This window comes from Ovis aries, chromosome 19 (assembly GCF_016772045.2).
Source record: "Ovis aries strain OAR_USU_Benz2616 breed Rambouillet chromosome 19, ARS-UI_Ramb_v3.0, whole genome shotgun sequence".
Classification (NCBI taxonomy): Eukaryota; Metazoa; Chordata; class Mammalia; order Artiodactyla; family Bovidae; genus Ovis; species Ovis aries.
In genome coordinates, this window is record NC_056072.1 from 35438944 (window position 1) to 35445127 (window position 6184).

Below are 6184 nucleotides of genomic sequence, written 5' to 3' on the forward strand. Positions count from 1 at the left end.
ATGCGTCTCTTCATGACTGACTTGTAAAGCTAAGCATCTCACTGCTTCCCATCTTGCCTTGTCTGGCTACAGTTCTTCCCTCACCATCACCTCCCTGGGTTTGAACAACCAAAACCCAAAGTCTTAGTGCTGTATTCATGGCTTCACTGAGAGACCAGACTCTTGGATCTGGGTGTGGCTGTTTGACTAAGTTCTTGCCCAAGGGCTATGAGAAGTGGAATATACAAACTCTAGGTCTTGCCCTTAAAAACAATTTAGTAAATGCCTCCCTCCCAACCTTTTTCTATCATCCCACTCCCTACTGGCAGGGAAGTAGTACTGATTTGAACAGTTTTGAGGCTACAAATCAATGATAGCTGAGCTTCCTTGCCAGTTCTGGACCATTCATCACTGGGTCTGTACATGAGAGAGAGAAACTTTGATCTTTAGAATGAAAATGTATTAAGTGTCTCTATCTTTCCTCGGGTTCTACTTTCTAAAGAACTCAAGCCAAGGCCAGTAATAATCAGGTATTATCTGTATTTCATTTGCCAGCTTTCTTCTGGTAAATATTTTCCCCTGAATTATACTAAACTTCCTGGCTAAAACAAAGGTGCTACTCCCACTCAGGAGGTTAGATACATCTGAAAAGAAATGCTTCCATGCTCAAGCATCACAGCTGTTAACTTGGATCCAGCTTTTCCCCCTGTAGGGGGACCTTCTTTCATACCTGAAATGATTGACAGATGACATCCAAAGGCAAGCACTGATCTTTGGACCACTGAACAGTTGGTTTGCTTTATTCTCAAATAAAAGTATGACAAAGATAGAAAGCATGCTCAAATTCTCATAATGTAGAGAAAGACAGAAAGACTCAAGAAATTCCCAGGCTTCCATTCACGTCCCTGAGTAAAATCACTAAATTAACCCTTACAAATAAAATAGTCTGTGCCACAATCTTTAGTGCTCAACTCTTTGAACGTGAAGGAGTAGCCAAGGTCTTGTCCTGCTAAGTCAGGGTCACCCAAGGGCCCTCTGACAAAATACCTAAACCTAAGGACAATGTATCTGCAAGTAGATTAGAGGGATTTTGGGAATGAAACCGAAGGGAAAAACCCGCAAATATCTCTCCAAATGTCAGCAATTCTACTTCTAGGAATTCACCTTAAGGAAATCACTCAGTGTTGTAAATGCTTTATGTTGTTGTTTAGTCACTAAGTCGAGTCTGACTCTTTGTGACCGTATGGGCTGGGGCCTGCCATGTGATTCTCCAGGCAAGAATACTGGAGTGGGTTGCCATTTCCTTCTCCAGAGGATCTTCCCTACCCAGGGATCAAACCCGTGTCTTTTATGTCTCCTGCATTACAGGTGGACTCTTTACTGCTGAGCCACCAGCGAATCAGGAGTTAGTTCTTGAGTTAGTCAGGACTACCATAAAATGATACTTATGGCAGGATTGTGCATGTTAATATAATAGTACAACTCCCCGCCAAATAGAAGTATCTATTATCGGAGAAGGCAATGGCACCCCACTCCAGTACTCTTGCCTGGAAAATCCCATGGATGGAGGAGCCTGGTAGGCTGCAGTCCATGGGGTCGCTAAGTCAGAAACAACTGAGCGACTTCCCTTTCACTTTTCACTTTCATGCATTGGAGAGGAAATGGCAACCCACTCCAGTGTTCTTGCCTGGAGAATCCCAGGGACGGAGGAGCCTGGTGGGCTGCTGTCTATGGGGTCACACAGAGTCGGACACGACTGAAGCGACTTAGAGACTAGCGATTATTAGTAGCATGGTTTTGCAAGTTCTGATATAGCTAATATAATACTAGGTAGTCACTCAAAAAGATGATAAAGATCTGTACTCACTGACATGAAAAAGAAGTTCATGAAAGATGTGAGTCTTAAAAGCATGTTGCTAAATACAGTAAGATGGTGGGCTTTCTTGGTGGCTCAGTGGTAAAGAATTTGCCTGCCAATGTAGGGGACGTGAGAGTTCGATCACTGGTCAGGGAAAACCCCACATAACTAGAGGCAAATAAGCCCGAGCATCACAACTACCCAGCCTGTGCTCTAGAGCCTGGGAGCCTCAGTTAACGGCCGCAACTACTGAAGCCCGCATGCCTGGAGCCCACGCTCTGCCGTAGGAGAAGCCACTGCAAAGAGAAGCCTGAGCACAGCAAGTAGAGAGACGCCCCTGTTGGCCACAACTAGGGAAAAGCCCACAAAGTCATGAAGACCCACCACAGCCAAAAATTAATAAATACATACAAGTTTTAAAAAGAAAATTAAAACAAACAGATACATGCAGTAAGATGGTGTCTAAATACTAGAGCAGCAGCTCTCAAAGAGTGGTCCCAGGGCCAGCAGCATCAGCACCACTCGAGAAAATGCCCTATTTCAGACTTACTGAATCAGAAGCTCTTTAATAGATTAAGGCAAGCTGTTTTAATAGCTTTGTAGGTGATTCTAACACCTGCTAAATATTGAAAGTCACTGGTCTATAAGGGATGAGTAAGAGCATCCCTTTGTTATTTTAACACAGCTTAATACCAGGGGTATTAGTTACAGTGTCCAGTAAAAAATACTCAGCCAAATGGTCTTAAACAATATGTAAATTATTACTTCACATGAACTTGAATAGGGCAGGTTCTAAGACCTCTGTTTAAGGCTCCATCTCCATTTCTTATCATTCTTTCACATATGTGCTTCATTTTCAGTCCTGGCTCTTGCAGTTCCATGCATCACACACCACATCCAGAGGCAAAATGGACTGTGTCTTCTGGAAGCTCCTTCTTAATAGTAAGGAAACTTTCCTAGGAGCCCCTGTTGCCCTCAGCAGACCTTTATTCCTTTCTCATTGACTAGACATGGTCACAAGCTTATTATTACTTAGTTAATTACTGGGGAAAGTAATAGGAAAACCAGGATTAACTTAGTTATGATTTGCCCCTGAGCTGGTCATCAGTTCACCTCTCCTGAAATATGGCCACTGAACAAAGCTGAGGTCCTGCTAGTAAGAGGGCAAACAAATTTTGAGTTGAACAACAAATGGTATGCTACCTTAAGTCTGCATTAATAACTGCTTTTTCATATTTATTGGGCCAAATAAATCCGAATGAACTTGTGGGCCAGCACCATGCTTTTCTACAAAACTAGAATGGGTTACCATTTACTTCTCCAGGGAATATTCCTGACCCAGGGAGTGAACCCACGTCTTACGCATTGCAGGCAGATTCCCTACTGCTGAGCCACCAGGGAAGCCCTATTCACCACTGTTGTGAGTTAACTTGTCAGGTGTGATGAAAAATGGGGTCGGCTGTGTGTTTTTATTTTGTATTTCTAGGGTCTTCCTTGCTTTGGAAATGGCTCCTCAAGCTCCAAGAAAATGATTTATATCATGCAAGGTTTTCCTTTTTTCTTTCTTTTCCTTTAAGGCAACTTAAAAGACTAACAGTATCACAAGCTCTGCGGTTGTGGAGCAACTGGAAACCACATACTTGGTCGAGTATAAATTAGTACAAACACTTTGAAAAAAAAAAACAGTCTTATTCTTTGACCTAGCAATTTCATTCCTAGAAATGTGTATAAACATGCATAAGAATAGTCATAGAAGCTTTCAAACTGGAAACAACTTATATGTCTATCAACTAAGAGATGGATGAGACAATTGTGGTACAAGGCATAGAATGGAATACTACATAACAATGAAAATAAACAAGCTACTGATACTAACAACTTCTGTGAATGCATCTCACAGAATTAAGATTAAATGAAAGAAATAAGACTCAAAGTAGGACACACTGTAGAGTTGTATACAAAGACTGAAAGCAGGCAAAATTAATCTAAGTGATGGAGTCAGAATAGTTTTTACCCACACTAGAAAAGAAAAACTTTAAGTGTGGTCTTGGTCTATCAAATAAATAGCCTTTAAAATTAAAACAGTGTTGTATTTGCAGATGAAGACACACTGACCTGTGCAATAGGAAGCCTCAAATAGACTCAAGGATATATGAGAATCTAGCATATGATGAAGGTGGCATCTCAAATCACACAAAGAAATATTCCTCAGCCATTAAAAAGAATGAAAAAACGCCATTTGTAGCAACATGGATAGACCCTAGAAATTATACTAAGTAAGTCAGAGAAAGACAAATATGTGATATCACTCACATGTGAAATCTAATTTTTTAAAAAATGATCAAATGAACTTATTTACAAAATAGACTCAGATTTTGAAAACAAATTTATAGTTACAAGAAGGGAAATGTAGAGGAGGGGAGGGAAGGATAAACTAGGAGCTTGGGATTAACATAAACATGATGCCTGTGCGCATGCTCAATGGTGTCTGACTCTGCAACCGCATGGACTGTAGCCCACCAGGCTCCTCTGTCCATATCATTTCCTACTCCAGGGGATCTTCCTGACCCAGGATTGAACCCAAGTCTCTTACGTCTCCTGCATTGGCAGGTGGATTCTTTAGCACTGGGACACCTGGAAAGCCCATAAACATTGTACTATTTATATAAAAGAGACAACCAACAAGGACCTACTATATATTCTGTGATAACCTATATGAGAAAAGAATCTGAAAAAGAATGAATATATGTATGACTGAATCACTTGGCTGTACACCTGATACTAAGACAATGTAAATCAACTATACTCCAATAAAATTTTTTAAAAAGCAGATAATAAAGGGTCATGTTTAAAGGACACAGGAGGCAACAAGAAGGGACTTCCAATGGCCTAAAGCTACCCAATGGACAATTTGAGAAAGAAATACTGATAGTAATGAATTATAACGCATAGAATAAAATAAATCTCCATGAGTACAGACTAGTATTAATAAATAATCAAGCAAAGAAATAAATGTAGGAGAAGGGCCAGTTCTCCCTTACAGGAGAGTTTCAATTCATAAGTAGGAAAGGAATGGTAAAAATAGAAAAGCACCAATTTGGCAAATAATGGATGCTAAAATTAGTCAGTAAATGCCTGATGAGTAATAAGGTATTTGCATGGTCTCAAAATATCTCCCAAGATAATTATTAATCAGAAAGGGGGAAAATATCTTTACATTTGAGAACTCTGGGAGCTATTACCTTCATTATGTGAGCAAGGCTAAAGTCAACAATATCGAGACGTTATCATACGTCTCCAGTTAGAAAGCACTAAGCCAAGCACATCATCTCTGAAGCATTCTTGCCGAAAACACATAACCTGAATGTAATCTGGGGAAACATCACACAGACTAAACTGAGGGACATGCTGCAAAATAGTGGAATGGTCTCTTAAAATGTCATGAAAGACAGGAAAGGCAGAGGAACTGTCCCAGACTGGGACAGACTCAAGAGAGAAGAAAGCAGGATGCAATGTGTGAGCCTGGCTTGAATCCTGGATCAGAAAAAGAACTCTGGTGGAATAACTGAGATAAGGTCTCTACAAGAGTTAGCAGTATTGTATCAATGTTAATTTCTGGGTTTTGAGAATTGTCAATGATTAAGAAATATGTCACCACTGGGGAAAAGTGGGTGATAGGTAGACAAATTCTTTGTCCTACTTTTGCAACTTTTTGTGTTGGTAAAGATGAGATGATTTCATAATGCAATGTTACAAAAACACAAAAGAATATTGTTCGCTTCCAGGGAAGTATTGACTCGGAGGGATATAAGGAAAGCTGGGGCACTAGATATTCTCTGTCTTGATCCTGGTTCAGGGTACATGGGTGCATATGTTTAACTTCCCCTGAACATTACGCTCAAGATTTATGCATTTTACTGTAGGCATGTTGTTCCTCAATTTTTAAAAAGTGTTTTAAAAAGGGATCAAATCAACTTAAAGTACAAAGTATGAGCAAGCTCATCAATGCTCAACCCTGCATTAGGCTGGGCTCTTAATCTTTATTGGTCGCTCAGTCATGTCTGACTCTTTGGCCTGTAGCCTGCCAGGCTCCTCTACTGATGGAATTCTCCAGGTAAGAATACTGGAGTGAGTAGCCATTCCCTTCAGGGGATCTTCCCGACCCAGGGATCTAACCTGGGTCTCTCTCATTGCAGGCAGATTTTTTATTGTCCGAGCCTAAACTTTTATAGTGGCTCATCATGGCGCTCTCCATGACTATGGCAAATCCCAGAGAGACATCACATGTTAAATTCACAGCCCAATTCAGCTTTTCATAGGTGCTTGTAATTGGCGGAGATTATGTGA